This window comes from Phacochoerus africanus, chromosome 8, assembly GCF_016906955.1.
Source record: "Phacochoerus africanus isolate WHEZ1 chromosome 8, ROS_Pafr_v1, whole genome shotgun sequence".
NCBI classification, from domain to species: Eukaryota; Metazoa; Chordata; class Mammalia; order Artiodactyla; family Suidae; genus Phacochoerus; species Phacochoerus africanus.
In genome coordinates this window covers 35236866-35255873 of record NC_062551.1, presented here as the reverse complement: position 1 = coordinate 35255873, position 19008 = coordinate 35236866, and positions in this window count along the sequence as shown.

Sequence of the window (19008 nt, the reverse complement as noted above, 5' to 3'; positions counted from 1 at the left end):
CCCATTGTCTCTGGACTGTTCCTCCTTGGGCTCTGCCTCCCCTCCCTTCCCTGCTTAGCAACTGTCCTTTGGAACCCAGGGAAGGTCATGGAGGCTGAGGCTTATTCCCTAAAAACAAGACATGGGGGACACAGAAAAGCTCGTGTGCCCAGGAGCCCACAGGGCCCTTCCACCATCCTTACCCACCTTCTCCACTTGCCTTAAGCATCTCCCACCTGCCCTTGACAGCTCTGCATCCTCTCCCACAGCTCCTTTCCTGTCACTCCAGGTCCCTGCAAACACTACTGACCCTCTTCCCTGCCCTCTTGTGGCAGCCACAGGGGTGGCAATGGGACCATGACCTTGGAGGCTGGCTCCTTCCCGCCTGCCTCACCTCTCCCCTGGCACCACCTTGGGCCCTGCGAGCCCCATGGAAATGGATGCGGAGTCCCCACTTCTGGCTGACACTCAGCCTGCACTTAAGGTCAGCCCTTGTGATATGAACACACCACCACACCGTGTCTGTTCTATCAGACCTTGTTTCTATCTGCATCTGTCATTGCTGATTGCATTTGAATGGGTTTAGTCTCTATTTTAAATAAAAGATTTATGCCTTAGCTGTCAGAGCCTGCCTTTATTTGAAAATTTAATCTTGTTTCTAGGAGTCTAGATTAATTTATTAGATTTAGGCACCCCTCGTGTGTCTCTGAGAGAAAAAGAGCAGCTTCTCCTCTGCATACCGCCCTGCACAGAGGGGGCCAAGTACTGAATGGGTGTCCCTGTCCAGTGAACCAAGACAGACAGAGGCCACTGCCTTGGACAGCTTTAGTTGGTATCCTGGTGTCTAAGGAGCATTTTTCTGGGTTTTCAGGTCTCTGGGCCAGCTTCCCAGCTATTAGCTTAGGGGGCGTATGCTCCCTGCAGAGAACCCCAGTGGGAGACCAACGGGTCAATCTGGGCTGTGCCAAGGATGTTGGAGTTCCCTTCATGTCTGTGTTTTATCTCCCACCCGCTCAGGCCATTCTCCCTACTTGTTCGACCACAGGGTCAGAAGACCTGGCTTTGAGCCCCAGCCATGTGACCTTGGGTAGGCTCCTTAATGCTCCAGACCCTAGGTCTCCTCATCTGAAAGATGGAGACAATATCGATGCCCATCTCATAGGGTTGCTGTGCCAGTGAGTGAGAAAATGGGGGTGGGGGGGCTCCGAGAGCTGCTGTCTATGGGTCTGCAGGTCCTTTGGCAGGAATACGGTCGGGGTGTGACACCAGCTTCTTTGGAGGTGAAGTGTCCAATAAAGCGAATGCAAATCTTCCCATGACCAGGACTTCTGATCCTCACCCAGTGCCCTGGGCTCATCCCCCCTGTCCCCACCCACTCCACCCCCATCTCTGTCTCTCCCTCCCTCCTCTCTCTCTCTCTCTCTCCCCCTCTCATTCCCTCTCTCCCTGTCTCCCTCCCTCTTTCTGCAAAGGACTGAAGCGTGCTCCCTAAAATTCCTACGTTAAAACCCTAACCCCCAGGGTGACTGTATTTGGCCAGAGAGCCTTTAGAAGGTAATTAAGGTTAAATGAAGCCATGAGGGTGGGGCCCTCATCCATAGGACTGGCTGCCTATAGGAACAGGGAGATGACCCCTCTCTGTCTCTGCCTCTCTCCATGTGCATCCACGAAGCAAGGCCATTCAGCACCCAGTGTGAGATGGGGCAGCCCACAGGCCAAGGGAGGAAGCCTCACAATAACACCTACCTTGCTGACACCTTGACTTTGGATTTGTCAGCCTCCAGCACTGTGAGAAAGAAGTTTCTGTTGGCGGAGTGCCCATCATGGCGCAGCGGAAAGGAATCCGACTAGGAACTATGAGGTTGCGGGTTTGATCCCTGGCCTCGCTCAGTGGGTTAAGGATCCGGCGTTGCCGTGAGCTGTGGTGTAGGTCACAGACACAGCTCGGATTCTGCATTGCTGTGGCTGTGGTGCAGGCCGGCAGCAGATTTGACCCCTTGAGCTGTAGCTCCAATTTGACCCCTAGCCTGGGAACCATGGGTACAGCCCTAAAAAGCCAAAAAAAAAAAAAAAAGGAAGTTTCTGTGGCCAAGCCACGCAGTCGATGGTGTGTTGCTGTGACAGCCCAAACAGGCTAATAGACTCTGTCTGTCTCGGACTTGGTCTCTCTGCCTCCATCACTCTTTTCTCCCTCTCCCCCTCCTTCTGCCCCAGCAGGCCCTGACTTTTCCGGGGCAATCTCGCCATCTGCTGGTCAGTCTCAGGTTAGCAGGCAAGGTCCAGGCCCCAGAGAGATTCTCTCTGTCCAGGGCAGCCCCTCCCCCCATTCCCTACCCCCACCTCCGCGCATGCACACACACTCCCCAGCCAAGGATGCGAGCAGGATGGCTTTTCCCCACACTTCATTTGCCCTCCTTCACACCCAGTAACCTGGCACACCTCAATTCCTGACACACCTCAGTTCCTGACACATGAACCATATTTTTGGTTATAACTCCTTAAAGTCAGGGCCACAACTGACCTACTTCATTTTTTTTAGGGCCACACTTGTGGCATGTGGAGGTTCCCAGGCTAGGGGTCGAATCAGAGGTGTAGCCTCTGGCCTACGCCAGAGCCACAGCAATGCCCGATGCTCAACCCACTGAGTTAGGCCAGGGATTGAACCTGCAACCCCGTGGTTCCTAGTCAGATTCGTTTCTGCTGCGCCACGATGGGAACTCTCTGACCCACTTCTTTACCAGTCCTCACACCCACCACCTCATTCATTGCCTGGCACACAGTAGGTGCTCACTAGATATTCCTTGAATGACATAGGGAAGACGCTCCCTTCTGGGGATTTCTTGAGTTCTCATCTTTGGGGGCTCTGAGCTCAGGAAGGGGGCCATGTCTTCATTTTGGTGCCTACACACACACACACACACTCACAAAGATGGTGCCCATGCTCATGCCCTGCACACAGTGCCAGGCACCGCTCGCCCCAGCTACAAGGCAACAGATTGGGAGTCCTGTCTCCTGCCTCGTTAAATGGCCTCGAACCCAGTTCTGCAAGCCAGCCCGGAGCAGGCGACATGCAGCTCTTGGTGTGTCGCTTGGCAAAACAATCGAAAGGGAGGGGAGACCCAGTGAGTGTCTCCGTAAGTCGGCTGCTCAGCCTGGGGAAGGAGCTGTTAGCTGCGGGGCTAAGATGAATCTACCCAAGGGGAGAGGAAACCCCAGCTTCAGCTTTGCAGCCTAGAGGCTGCTCCATCCCTCTAGTTCCTTAATCAGCCCAGGGGAAGATGGGAGAGAGGAGGCCCCAGCCCCAGCCTGCTCGACCAGGCTCCTTTCATCCTCATCAGGCTTGGACGAGGGTGAGGAGAGTAAGGCACAAGATTTGGGGGGGGTGCCACAAACAGGATCGCATAAGGTGAGTTTCACCCATCCTTCCCTTTGCCTCTGGCTTTCACATGGCTCAGCACCACGCTACTTCTGATCTTGTCTTTCACGAAAGTTTACTCACCATGGACTTTTGGCATGAATTTTGATTTTTTTTTTTTTAAATGTTGCACTGGGGTTCCTGCGGTGGTGGGGTGGTTAACGAATCCAACTAGGAACTGTGAGGTTGCGGGTTCAATCCCTGACCTTGCTCAGTGGGTTAAGGATCTGGTGTTGCTGTGAGCTGTGGTGTAGGTTGCAGACACAGCTCAGATCCCACGTTGCTGTGGCTGTGGTGTAGGTCGGCAGCTACGGCTCCGATTAGACCCCTAGCCTGGGAACCTCCATATGCCTTGGGTGCAGCCTAAAAAGGAAAAAAAAATAATTAAAAAATAAAAATAGGAGTTCCCCTGGTGGCTCAGGGGAAACGAATCTGACTAGCATCCATGAGGACACAGGTTCACTCCCTGGCCTTGCTCAGTGGGTTAAGGATCCGGCGTTGCCATGAGCTGTGCACCTGCTGTGAGCCATCACTGCCCTTCATCCTCCACCCAGTCTCACCTCACTCTCCTCCTGGCTCCAGCCTCCTCCCCCACCTATCCACAGCACCGGCTCCCCCAGGTTCTTCCTGTCTCAGAAACTCTTTCCAGGGTGACACAATGCTCAGCTCCAGCAATGCCCTCTCAGGGAGGCCCTCCAGGACCACTGCGAGCTGGAGCCCTTCCAAGTGCCCCGCCCCCCTGCCCCCGGGCCAGCTGAAAGCAGCGCCATAAGAAAGACGTCAGAACATCCCTGCACACCACACTCTCAAACCTGGCCTTGAAGGAAGGGAGGATTTAGGCTTCCAGAGGTGAAGTGGGAAGAGGGGAGAGAAAGCATTCGTCAGCAGGACTCAGCCAGGAGTGTGGCGGCTTCAGGGATGGCAGGCAGCATGGAGGTAATGAGAAAACTGGAAACAGGCTGGCGAGGACCCTGGGGGAGGCTGCCTGGGGATGAAGGAGCTTCTCCTGGTGGTGAGAGGGAGTCTGGGGCCCAACGTGAAAGGCGTCAAAGTCACAGCTACTTGCAGTCGTGTGGGGTCACCCTGAGGAGCAGGGTTAGAATCAGGAGCCAGGGGGCTGGTCCCTGTGTTACCGGATTCCTGGGTCTTGTTCATGCAGCCGAAGAATGAACTTTGCGGACACACAAGCAGCAAACAAGCGAAGTCTTTATTACAGGAAAACAAATAGTTCCCAGGACAGCTGGGAGAGAGGGAAGAGCCCCCTTCTCTATTGCCTCATAGAGTTTTTTTTTCTTTTTTTCTTTTCTTTTCTTTTTTCTTTTTTTATTTTTTTGGTGGGGGGGTGGGGCCCACACACAGCACATGGAGGTTCCCAGGCCAGGGGTCTAATCGGAGCAACAGCTGCCGGCTTACACCACAGCCACAGCAACACAGCATCCGAGCCATGTCTGCAACCTACACCCTAGCTCGCCACAACGCCAGATACTTAACCCACTTGAGCAAGGCCAGGGATTGAACCTGCATCCTCATGGATGCTAGTCAGATTCGTTTCCGCTGCTCCATGATGGGAACTCCCTCTATTGTCTTATAGGGGTGTTTATCCCTTAAAGATGGGGGGTACTAATGTGGGGTCCAGAAAGATGTGGTTTTCACCTATTGGCCTTGCTCAATTACTTATATCAGTCTTTGTCCAATAGGAGTCTTAGGGGTGGCAATGTCCCATAAGTCTCATGGTTTCTTTGCCCTTTTCTTCCCACAAACTGAGTCACAGGGGGTTAGAGATTAATGTCCATCTGGGTATAGGTACACTCCCTACAGTAAACAAGTCTTGTGGGGATTGGAGCCCCTCAATCAACTGTTACTGCCCGGAGCCCTTAAGCCACAAATGTTAAGCAATAGCCATATCAAAGGATGCATCGAAGTCCATGCTCCCACACTGACTACCTGGGTTATTATTCTGCCTCATCAGGAGGTGACAGATGCGGTCAGGTGCACCCCTGGGGCACTCCAGGGTAACAGCTTCTGGAGCAGCTCCTCCCTGTTCCACTTACAGGCTGAAACCTGTCTTTTGGTGCCACCGTGCCATCCCAGGCCCTCAATCCCCAGCTTCAAGGTCCCTGGCTTTCAAAGTCCCCGGCCGTATCCTAGGGGAACTGGGGGAGAGGGAGGGCCTGGTCCATCCAAGCCAGGATCACCTTTCACTGTCATGGTCCTTCATTGCCTCACTGTGAGGACGTAGCCCTCTGTTTTGCAGGCTAATAGGGTTCGTTCATATTTTTCATGTGCTTATTGTGTTAGAAGTCCTTCACGTGGATTAATCCTTGCCACGACCTTGGAAAATGGTTACTAGCTCCAGATTTTACAGGTTGGGTAATGGAGGCAGAGAGGTTGAAAACCATGTCCACGGTCACGTGGGTAGTAAGTGGCAGAGCCACGACTTAACCATTGTACCACACTGCCCTGAAATGGACAGGGGTGTGGCATCTCTTCCTCCTCCACCAAGCCACCCCAGGACTCTGCCCAGCCTGTAGCCCTCTCCCGCCCATCCTCCAACATCCCATCAACCCCAGCCCTCCTCTCTGGCCCCACCCTACCCCATCCCGTTCCCTCTCACTTGTTCTCCTGAGAGATTTAAGCAGGGCAGCTGGGAATCTGCTCTGAACACAGCTTGGGATGCCTACACTGGGCCACCCAAGCCTCCCGCTGCCACCACTGCCGGAGGGCAGACGTTTGGAGCATCAGCTGACTCCAGCAGAGAAGTTGCCGCGCCATCGCGGGCTGCCACCATGCTGTGATTAGTTAATCACTAAGTGCATGGGGCTTTTAATTAACTGCCAGCCCTGCACGGGCAGCTGTTCCACAAACCACATCTGATCATGGCTCCCCTGGTCCAGGCTGATGGAACACTTCAATCACGCAATGGATGCTTGGCTATTTTGATGCTGCAGGGGTGGCAGCTGCCAGTACTGCAGCCCTGAAGGAAGCAGCTGCCACAGGAAGGAGAAAAGAAGGCTGCTATCAGTCGGGGGCTCCTCGGGTGTGTAAGGCTGAGAGGGAAGTTTGCACAAGATCTGTGAGTGTGTAGATGTGGCAGTGATGTTTATCTATATAGTAGAAGTAACTAAACTCAAACAAATGTAAGGAAGAAAGAAACCTATAGGTGCCACATAACCAGAGAGTACTTCAGGCATGGCTGGATCCAGGGGCACAAATGAAATGACCAGAGCAGATGGGTCCTGAACCATCAGAATAGAACGAGATTTCTCAGCTTCAGCACTACTGACATTTGGAACAGATGATTCTTTGTTTCAGGAAGGGGGCGGGATGGGGGGGGTTATGTCTTGCATCGTAGGATGTTTAGTAGCAGCATTTCCGGCCTCCAGCCACTAGATGCCAGTAGCACCCCCTTTCTGCAGTTGTCACAACCAAAAATGTCTCTAGACGTGGCGACTGCTGGGGCAGAAGCTGCCCTCGTGATAGTCCCTGGGATAGATATTGAGGCACAGGAACTGTCAAGTCCCCCTTCTCCCCTCCTACCCCCTCCCCTGTGCAGGGGCTGAGACCAAGTGGAGTTCCCATGATGCTTTGAGGGCAAAAGCACGGGTGGGGGAGGGGGAGGAGGGACGTGAGAATGCAGAGAAGAGCTGACCTGGGATCCACGCTTGACAGCCTCAGGGACTCACGTGTTGGTGTGGCGGCGGCTGCATGTGAGGGCTGAATGGCTGTGTCGGGTGGCTGACCCCTGGCACACCAAAACCCCAGACTTGTAACTGGAAGTGAGTGGATGCAAAGAAACTCAGACCCAGAGAGGGAGGCACCTAGGGCAGGGGTGGGTGGGGCAACCCAGGGTCCAACTTTTCCGCAGATACAGGCACCAGAATACCAGCAGCTGCCCCTCTTCTGTGCCAGGCGCTGTTGTAAGGCCTGACTCAATACCTCTTCACTGGAGTCTATGAAATGCATCACATCACTTTATCCCATTTCACAGATGAGGAAGGAGAGGCGCTGGAAGGCTTTGTGGTGCTGTGGTGGTTTGCTTTCTTGCCAAAGATGCAAAGTAGCAGAGCTGGGATTCGAATCCAGCTGGTCTGGCTCCTGATGCCACTCTCCTGCCTGGGCATGTTCTATTAGCCTCTCCAGAGGGCAGAGCAGCCCAGGCCAAGCTCAGCCTTTGCTGCAGAGGAGATGCCTCTGGGAGCAAGAAATGCAGAACAAGAACTTCAGGGAGGAAAGCTTTTCAGAGAGGGACCAGCGTTTGCACCCTGAGAAGCTTCCCTGGGCTCCGCTACCTGGAAGGGGCTCTGGATTCCAAAGCTGAGGGCTTATGTGCATTCTTGACTCTCCAGTGCCCAGTGGAGGGGTGGGGGCACTGCCTCTTCTGTTAGCCTCAGGCTCCTCATCCATGCAGTGGGAATAACACCCATTTCCTTGGGAAGCAGGAGGGACCCAGGCTCCCCAGCTCCCACAAGTGGTGGGACTTTGCAAGCAGCCTCAGCTCTTGGAACCTGATGTCTCCACCTCTAACAAGGGGGTCATCATACCTCTGTGGCTGGTTCAGTGGGAGGATGAAATGAGAAAATAGGGGTGAACATCGAGCTAGTGCCTGGCATGGAAGATAATCATAGTGCATAATGCTCAGGAGCCTGTGTCAGGTGTAGGATCCCACCTGAGACATTCCCCTGGGGCTGGCAGCCTGAATCTCCACACCTTCCCCCAGGCAGGGTCAAAAGGCTGGGAAGCTCTGGTACCTGGGGCTGGTGGGAGGGGAGGAGGAAGCGTCAGCCTAGCCTTTCTTCCCACCCTTGTGCACACACACTCCAGGTCCAGGGCCCTCGGAAGACCAAGGTGCCTCCAGATGGTTTTCTGAACAGCAGGGAGGAACGCAGCCAGCTCTCATCACAAGGTATAGTCACCCGCCTGCTTTCTGCAGCCCCACGTACCCCTGCCTCGCCCCGGCCCTTTGTATGTATGTATGTATGTATGTATTTGTATGCCTTTGTATTTATTTATTCATTTACTATTTATTATTCTTAGGGCTGCCCCCGCATTTGGAGGTTCCCAGGCTAGGAGTCGAATCAGAGCTACAGCTGCCAGCCCAGGCCCACAGACAGCAACACCAGATCCCAGCCACGTCTACAACCTACACCACAGCTCAGGGCAACGCCAGATCCCCGACCCACTGAGCGAAGCCAGGGATCGAACCTGCATCCTCATGAATACTAGTCAGATTCATTTCCGTTGCACCACCATGGGAACTCCGATTATTTTTATTTATTTTTTTATTTTTTTTAGGTCTGCACCCACAACATAGGGAAGGTCCCAGGCTAGGTATTGGAGCTGCAGCTTCTGGCCTATCCATGCCAGATCCAAGCTGTGTCTGCAACCTACACCACGGCCCATGGCAACAATGGATCCTTAACCTACCGAGGGAGGCCAGGAATTGAACCTGAGTCCTCAGGAGAGAGGCAAAGTTCATTACGGCTGAGCCACAGTGGGAATGCCCTATTTTTATTTTAATTTTTCTATTTGGTAAGGTTTTATTGAAGTAGAGTTAATTGACAAGGCTGTGATCACCTCTGCTGTACAACAAAGGGAGCCAGTCCTACGTAGACACGCATCCATTCTCCCTGATTGTTTTCCCACATCTGTTATCCTGGGTTGGGTTCTCTGTGCTCCAGAGCAGGTGCCCGTTGGCCCATCATCCCAGTGTACCTCAGTGTGTTAACCTTTTTATTTTGTTATTTATTTTTTAGCCCTTTTTATGTTACAAGGATAATAATGGGGCTGGGACAGCAGAGGGAGACAGGAACCTGCCAACAACAGGCCCGGGGTCCAGAGCAGGATCAGCTTCTGATGGTCAGGCCCAAACTGCCCCCATCTGACCAAGGTGCCCAGCATCTGGGACCAGAGGCCCCATCCACCTCCTGGGCCAAGGCTCCAGGCTGGCTTTCCCCAAGAGTCGGGGAGGAAAGAGAAAAGAGTCCTGAGCCATCCTTCTGAGCAACAGGACAAGCCCTCCCAGAGCCCTGGTGAAACCCCAAGCTCCTCCTTGCCTCCCTGCTTCCCTGGAGGAGGAAATGAGAGAGGCCATGGCTGGACTTGGCCAAGGTCGTGGCCTGGACTTGGCCAAGGTCATGGCCTGGACTTGGCCGAGGTCATTTCTCTGCTATTCTCCCAGCTACAGGCCCCTTGGTCTGGGCCTCTCAGGGCCATGTTCTGTGGGAAAGGCATTCCTACACCACTCCCACCTTGGCCACCATAGGCCCATGTATCTGTCCATGTTGTGTATTCATGGTTACCATTTATTAAGCACCTATGGTATGCCTGGCACAGTGGTAAGCACTTTATCCCGGTAGTTCACTGAATGCTCACAGTCGCTTGGAGTAGGAAATTTTTTTTTTTTTTTTTAGAGCTGCACTGCGACATGTGGAAATTCCCAGGCTAGGGGTGAACTGGAGATGCAGCTGCTGGCCTACACCACAGACATAGCCACAGCCACAGCAATGCCAGATCCGAGCCCCGTCAGCGATCTACACCACAGCTCACAGCCATGCCGGATCCTTGACCCGCTGAGTGAGACAAGAAATCAAACCAGCATCTTCATCCCTATCAAGTTACCAAGGACATTTTTCACAGAACTTGAACAAAATGTTTCAAAGTTTGTTTGGAAGCACAAAAGACCCAGAATAGCCAAAGACATCCCGAAAAAGAAAAATGGAGCTGGAGGAATCAGGCTCCCGGACTTCATTCTGTACTACAAAGCAACAGTCATCAAAACCATATGGTACTGGCACAAAGACAGAAATATAGATCAGTGTAACAGGATAGAAAGCCCAGAATTAAAGCCACACACCTACAGCCAACTAATCTGTGACAAAGGAGGCAAGAATATACAATGGAGAAAAGACAGTCTGTTCAATAAGTGGTGCTGGGAAAACTGGACAGACACATGGAAAAAAATGAAATTAGAACACTCCCTAACACCATACACAAAAAATAAACTCAAAATGGATATAGCTATAAGACCAGACACTATAAAACTCTTAGAGGAAAACATAGGCCAAACACTCTCTGATATAAATGACAGCAACATCTTCTCAGATCCACCTCTTAGAATAATGACATTAAAAACAAAAATAAACAAATGGGACTTAATTAAACTTAAAAGTTTCTGAACAACAAAGGAAACCCTAAACAACACAAAAAGACTACCCACAGAATGGGAGAAAATCTTTGCAAGTGAATCAACTGACAAGGGATTCATCTCCAAAATTTATAAACAACTTCTGCAGCTCCATACCAAAAAAACAAACAACCCCATCAAAAAATGGGCAGAAGATCTAAACAGACAATTCTCCAAAGAAGACATACAGATGGCCAAAAAACACATGAAAAGATGTTCAACATCACTCATTACTAGAGAAATGCAAATCAAAACCACGATGAGGTACCACCTTACACCAGCCAGAATGGCCATCATCAAAAAGTCTACAAACCATAAGTGCTGGAGAGGGTGTGGAGAAAAAGGAACCCTTTTACACTGTTGGTGGGATTGTAAATTGGTGCAACCACTGTGGAAAACAGTATCGAGATTCCTCAGAAAACTAAAAGTAGAGCTGCCATTTGATCCAGCAATTCCACTCCTGGGTATCTATCCAGAGAAAACCATGACTCAAAAAGACACATGTACTCCAATGTTCATTGCAGCCCTATTTGCAATAGCCGAGACATGGAAACAACCTAAATGTCCATCGACAGAGGAATCGCTAAAGAAGATATGGTATATATACACAATGGAATATTACTCAGCCATTAAAAGGAACAAAATAATGGCATTTTTAGCAACATGGATGGACCTGGAAATTATCATGCTAAGTGAAGTCAGTCAGACAATGAAATGCCAATATCAAATGCTATCACTGACATGTGGAATCTGAAAAAAGAACACAATGAACTTCTTTGCAGAATAGATACTGACTCATAGACTTTGAAAAACTTATGGTTTCCAAAGGAGACAGTTTGGGGGGATGGGGGGATGGAAATCCTATAAAATTGGGTTGTGATGATCATTGTACAACTATAAATGTAATAAATTGAGTAATACAAAATAATAATAATAAAAATACCCACAAAAAAACACACATGCACAAAATTGATTAATAAAAAAATAATAATAAAAATACACACACACAAAAATTACACACACAAAAAAAAACCAGCATCTTCATGGATACTAGTCAGATTCATTACATCTGAGCCATGATGGGAACTCCCAGAGTAGGAACTATTATTGGCTTTATGTTATGGAAGAGAAAACTTAGACCAGAGAGGTTAAGCAACCTGCCCAAGGACACACAGATGGCATGTGGTGGAGTCCCCTCCAGAGCCTATACTCTTAATCATGCTGCTATAATCATGACACTATCTTGTGACTGAGTTTCTGCAACTTTACAAAGCTCTTAATTATCTCTTGAGCTCTTCCCAACATCCCCATGAGCAAAGCAAGGCTGAGGTTAGTGCCATTTTACAGATAAGGAAACTGAGGTCTATGGAGTATCAGCCTCCCCATGGCCATGGAATTAGGAAGCCACATAGAAGCGAATCACTCATGAATCCCCTGACACTGTGCCCTGCCCACTGCCCAGCCTGGTCTCTCTGTGAATCCCCCATCACAGGGGTCTCTGGCTCCCTCCTAGTCCCATGGGGGAACACGAGACCTGTGGGTCAGAGAACATTCCATATGTTCCCAGCCCCTCGGCCCTTCCCCTCTCCCCCCCACCCCCAGTGGCAGAGCAGTGGAGTATGAGGCCTTCATTAGCACTGAGACCTGGAAGGACCCTTAGCCTCAGTTAGCCCAGTTAGGCCCCAGGGATCAATCCCCTGTGTAAGGCAGGCCTGGAAGGAGGGTGGGTTTGGGGCTCATGGGACTCAGACAGGTGTAAGCCCAGCCTCACCACACAGTAACCAGCCAGCCTAGGGCCTTGGAGTCCAAACCCGTAAAATGGGCAAGAACCCCGACTTCTCCAGATCAAGGAAAGGAGGAGAGAAACTTGTCTTTGTCACTTTGTAAAGTGGTTAGAATTCCTGCCTGGTCAGGGGTCACAAGCTCACATGTCTTCAGGGACAAGTGGGTCATGTAGGTGGCTGAAGCTGAGCAGGTAGCTGTGGCAACAGGTGGTATGAGCCCCACCTCAAGGGGGAAGGCAATGCCAACCATTCCATTTAGAGTGGATGAGCTGGAGTTCCCTGGTGGCCTCATGGCTAAGGGTTCAGTCTTGTCACTGCTGGGCCTCAGGTTGGCTCCCTGGCCCAGGAACTTCCACATGCTGTGGGTGCAGCTGAAAAAAAACAAAAAACAAAAAAGCAATAGAGTGGATGAGCAACGGAGTCCTACCGCACAGCACAGGGAACTATACCCAGTCTCCTGGGAGAGACCAAGATGAAAGATAATATAAGAAAAGGAATGTATATGTATGGATGACTGGGTCACCCTGCTCTCCAGCAGAAACTGGTGCAACATTGTATATCAACTGAAATTTAATTTAAAAAAAACTGGAGTTCTGGTCATGGCTCAGTGGTTAACCAACCCATCTAGTATCCATGAGGACACGGGTTCGATCCCTGGCCTCACTCTGTGGATTAAGGATCCGGCGATGCCGTGAGCTGTGGTATAGGTCACAGACGTGGCTCGGATCCCGTGTTGCCATGACTGTCGTGTAGACCAGCAGCAAAAACTCCGATTGACCCCCTAGCCTAGGAACCTCCATATGCCGCAGGTGCAGCCCTAAAAAGACAAAAAGATAAACAAACAAATAAATCAATAAAGTAAAAAATGTGGAAAAATTTGTTTTAAATGGGGGGAGCTGCCTGCCCAGTCATATACCAGATCACCATTTTTTAAAAAATCAGAAATCTGAATTTTTTCATGAAATGTTTCTAAAACACTTTGCAGACTGAGTAAAATACATCTGTGGGGAGTTCCCATTGTGGCTCGGCGGGTTAAGAACCCGACTAGTATCCATGAGGATGCAGGTTTGATTCCTGGCCTCACTCGGCAAGCTGCAGTGTAGGTCACAGACGCAGCTTGAATCTGGCCTGGCTGTGGTGTAGGGTGGCAGCTGTAGTTCCGATTTGACCCCTAGCCTGGGAACATCCATAGGCTACAGATGTGGCCCTAAAAAGACAGAAAAAAAAAAATGCATCGGTGGATCACATGTCACTTGCACTGGTTTGCAATCCTAATGGAGTCCTAGTTACTAGAAGACAAATAAGCCCAAATAGCAAGCTCAAGGTCACCCAGCCACTGAGGCAGAGCCAGGTGAGCCCCAGCCCAGCCCTCTGGCTCCCCAGTCAGCCCAGTCTCCCCAGTTCCACACTGCTCAGTGTTTTACATCGCCCTCGGACCCAGCCAGCCCGAGGCCTGTGCCCCTGGGAAGCAGGTGGCCTCCTTGGAGCCTGGCAGAGCGAAGGAAGGGCATTCCCAGGACAAAGGAGACTGCAGGGCTCTGGGTGTGTGACTCACAGCCTGTCCACAGCACATCCATCCTGAGGCCTAATTGAGACATTGGCTTGGAATGTCCTCAAAAACTAGGGCAGATGTAGTGCAATGAAAGTCAGAGCCACCCGCCACAAGATGCCCTGCAGAGCCTGGGGACGGATGGCTGTTCTCTGAAACGTGGACCAACCACAGGGAAGCCAGTTCTCACTAATAAGATTAAATATATTTAAATAGCCCTTGTGTACTGCAAGGATACTGAGTATGAAGATGCCAGAAGGAGGACAAAGTTAAAAAGACAGCTCGCCCGTCTCTCCAGGAACCATGCAGCACCAAGTTGAAACACCCCTGTGGATTTCACTGCCAAGCCTCTGCCAGCCTGAGCTGGGCTGGCTGGAGGTGTCCTCAAACCTGTCTCAATATTCAAGGCCTCCTCGACACTTGAGGGGGGCTGCTGCTTAAGCCATGTTTCTCAGACTCCTTTCCTCTGGAAACTCACAGGGCTCTCTTGGGCTGGGGGGTCAGGAGAACTGGGTTCCAGAGCTGGACGGGTGGACGCCCAGCTAAGTGGACTTGAGCAAAGCCCCTCCCCCTTTCTTTGCTTCAGTTTCATCCTTTGTCCTTTGGCTCAGCTGTGGTGAGGGTCCGATGGCACAGAGGCTACAAACGGGCATCCCCAGGCCTGAGCAAGACCATGCCAGTTTTGCCCAATCAGCATTTCTTTTAAAGGTGGTTTCCAATTAATTTCACATAAGCCCCTGGATTTCTGGCTTTTCTTAAAAAAAAAAAAAATCAGAAGATCTGGCCTCACAGGGCTGGCCTTCCCATGTGGATACAATGGGCTGTAGCTGAGTGACAGCTTGCACCCCCACCACACACACACCACACACACACACTCCCATACTGTCAATATTCAGTCAGTTTCACATCTTTATGTTCTACTTCACGCTCGAATTTGAGACCTCTGATTGAAGGTAGCAGATATGAAAAGTCTTTGGGGGAAGACTTTTGGGGATGTCTGCAGATTCTAGGCTTCCTCGTTATTAATGGAATTTCTGGGTCCCACGATTTGGCTTTGACCTTGGGCAGGTGTCTTGGGCTCTCTGGGCTCTGGTCTCCTTCCCATCTTTGAAAGAAGAGCAAGTATCAGGGGGCTCCAAGAGCGTTTCCAGCTCTGACACTCTTAATGCCTCGGTGGTCTAGTCTTACAGTCTTGCTTCTTCAGCAGCACTCTGAGAGCCTCTTGACTCCTGAGCTTCTGCCATAAAATCTGCTAAAGGGAGGGAGGCAGGAAAGGAGGAAGGAAGCTGGTCAAGGCTCCCTGGGTCCAGGTCACTGAGTCTCCAGCTCTCTTAATCCATCCACCCACCCACTGTCCCCCAGCAAAGCCAGTCTCAAAAGCCAGGAAGAGTAAGCCCAGGGGTCAGCCAGCCAAGAGCAGGACTGCATATTGGTTCTGAGGACATAAAGCATATACATCCGCCAGCTTCCCTGATCACACTTTCTTTTGCAACCACTGCTCCTAATGTCTTTTTTTTTTTTCTTTTTTGCTTTGCTTTTTAGGGCCATACCCAAGGCATATGGAGGTTCCCAGGCTAGGGGTTGAATTGGAGCTACCGCTGCCAACCCATGCTGCACCCACAGCAATGGAGGATCTGAGCTGTCTCTGCGACCTACACCACAGCTCATGGCAACACCAGATCCTTAACCCACTGAGCGAGGCCAGGGATCGAACCTGCATTCTCATGGATGCTAGTCAGATTAGTTTCAGCTGAGCCATGACAGGAACTCGCCATAACACATTTTGTAATGTCACATACTGTGCTATTACAGTCTCCCCCACCTCCCGAATTAGCTATTGGTATCACATAAAAGATACTGATTGCAAGTAACCGAAAACCCAGCTCAGGCCGAGTTAGGCATTAAAAGTCTGAAAACACACTGGCTTAATTTTCTAGTGGGTGTCTTGGCTCTGCCCTGCGCTTTGCATGGGGTTCATCCTCATGGTACCTTCTCCTCCGCCTCAACACAAAATCACCACCACCATTCCTGCTTCACATGCACATGCCCCACTGTTCACAGGAAAGTCTGTTTTCTTACATCCCTGGCTAAAGGCTCCCAGTTCTATGCTGATTGGACCCCTCTTGTGCCAATCACTCTAACCGGAGGAGTGCTGCATCTTGATTGGCTCAGGCCAACCTAGTCCCTTTCCTCAAATTGGAGTGGTGTTTACTCACCCAAATCACAAGGGGGAGCAGTAGAGGGAGCATGGGGCGACAGTGCCCATGACGCTGTGTAAGGGTCTCCCCAAGCTCCGTGAGGGCAGGGACTGACCCTACTTAACAATCTCTGGGTCCTCTTTGCTGTGTCCAGACACAACTATACGTATTCCTTGATTTGAACTCCCTCCTGTCCTATGAGATGATCCTCTGGAACTTGGGTGGCCTCTGGTCTCTTTCATAATGACAGTCAACTGGCTGAGAGCACTAATACTTAGGTTTACAAGAGTAGAGCTTGGCTACTCCAGTTTCAACCTCAGAATAGGGCTTCTGGAAACACGTGGCCACTGCCCTCTACTGAAGATTTGAGGAGGAGAAAATAGGTGATGAGGCCTGAGATTAGGTCCCAGGTATTGTCTATTCACCTGCACACTCATTCTCTCACCTGCTCCCAGGACTGATGCCTAGTGTCATTGCCTCCCCAGCCCACAGCCCCTGCCGAATGGAGATAGACCATGTGACACCACCTACCCCAACCATCCTTGATTGATTACAATTGATTCTGTCATTGGTTCTCCGTGGGGTCGTGCCATTCCCTAAGAAACGATTGGAAAATTGAGAAGTTCTTCTTCTATGTTAGTTGTAACCATGCCTTAAAATTTTGAAATACATGCAAAGGGAAGCTGGATATTTAAAATTTCTCCTTTTGTTACAGCAGGCAGTTAGGTATGAGCAGAGGAGGGGGACATGGGGCCCGATGGCAGAAACTATGCATCGTGCAAACAGCGGGGCCCAAGGGGAGATAAAGAAAAGCAGGAACCTCCGGACCGACAGGAAACCACACAGGTTTCCCTGGAGGCAGGGAAAGAAAGGTGGGAAAAGGCACGAATCTCTAGCTGCCAAATGTAACCTGTTGCTCATTATGTCCTCATTATAATAAAGTTATAACACACTTAGCTCTGCAGATAAGTACCCATCACGCACCGACGCCATTACACAAAGTTAAATAAGGACAAAAGTCCCTCTTCTCTTTGGGAAGGTGGAAATGGCATGAAAATTAAAGAACATGACCCCCAAATCCCACCTTCCCAGTATGTAACTCCATTCTTACAATTGGATGCCCTTTATAACTGGCATGCCAGAGAAGCGCAGGGCAACACTCATCTCTCTGCCTGCCTCTGTATTGCTCTCTCTCTCTCTCTCTTTTTTTTTAGGCCCTCATCCATGGCATATAGAAGTTCCCAGGCCAGGGGTCAAATGGGAGCCGCAGCTGCCCGCCTACGCACCAGCCCCAGCCCTAGCAACGCAGGATCCGAACTGCATCTGCAGCCCACACCACAGCTCATGGCAATGCTGGATCCTTAACCCACTGAGCAGGGCCAGGAATCGAACCCACATCCTCATGGATATTAGTCAGGTTCATAACTGCTGAGCCACAATGGGAACTACTGTGCCTGCCTCTCTTTAAGGGGTGTATTTCTCACTTAAATGAATCCTCACTTTTCTTTCTCAATTTCTATCTCGTTTCTGAATTCCTTCTGCAAGGAGACAAGAACCTAAACTATGGGAATGATGTTTTTGGTTTGGAGAATTATAGCAATTTAAAATAAAGTGCATGCAAATAGGTTAAGTTGTATATGAACTTTATTGCAAGATAGAAAAAGATGTCTCACGAGATATGTCATATAAAGGGTGTATTGGCAGAGATCTTCTGCCTCTGGCTGAGCGAGAGGATAGTAAATCCTCCCCCCCAAAAGCAATTATAAAGCTGGGCAAAATTGATCAAAACAAGCACACAGCCCTCTGGACATCAACCAAAGGCATGGAACAATTGGAGCAGCATTTGTGCTTGAAACCTGTGTAAACCTGAGAAATGACGAGAATCTATGGCATTCCAGCCAAATTCCCAGCTCAGTCAAAATGAAGGTTCCAAAAGGATCGGGCAGTTTCTCTGCTTTGGTTAAGGGGGCTCACTGAATTTGGGTCGTCTTTGTAAGCCTTGTTGGTCTAAGTATAAATCTCCAATGCAGAAAAACAGAAGAGCCAACAGCTCCATTAGATTGAAGTTGCTGTCGTAATTGAGTACATATATTTCTGGCTAAAGGTGCATGCATGAACCACAGAAACTAGAAAGGACCCAATCTAGCCACACACACTCCTGGCCAACCCTGAGGCTGTGCATGAGAAAGAGCTCAGCAGAAAGTAAAAGGGAACCTGTAAAAATGGCCTGAATTTTGACAGTGTTCCTGGGATAGTCTGCTCCTAAAATGGTTCCCAGGGCTCCCGTTGTGGCTCAGCTGGGTCCTTTGGCACATGGCAGCCATCTGATAAATATCTATTCAAGGAATATAAAGGTAACGAAGCCTATAGAAATCTTTATTTTGAAGTTCTTGTTGTGACTCAGTGGTAACAAACCCAACTAATATCCATGAGGAGATGGGTTCAATCCCTGGCCCCACTCAGTGGGTTAAGGATCCAGTGTTGTCATGAGCTGTGGTGTAGGTCACAGACATGGCTTGAATCTAGCATTGCTGTGGCTGTGGCGTAGGCTGGCAGCTGCAGCTTGGATTTGACCCGTAGCCTGGGAACTTCCATATGTCACAGATGCAGCCCTAAAAAGAAAAAAAGAAAAGAAATCTTTATTCTAACTAGAGCTTTTGTTGTGGAAGCCTACCAAACTAAGAAATTTAGATTTTTTTTTAAATAAGCTATAGGGTGCCACTGAAGGTTTTTGAGAAGAGGAGACATGTGAATTGATCTTTGTTTTAGTAAAAGCTCTATGGAAATGGAGGTGGAGAGGCCATAAAGGAGACTGGGGCAGAGTCCAGGTGATGGACAGTGTCTAAAGAGGGACCTTGGCCATGTGGGGAAGCCAACCTCCCACTGCACCCTGACCCCCT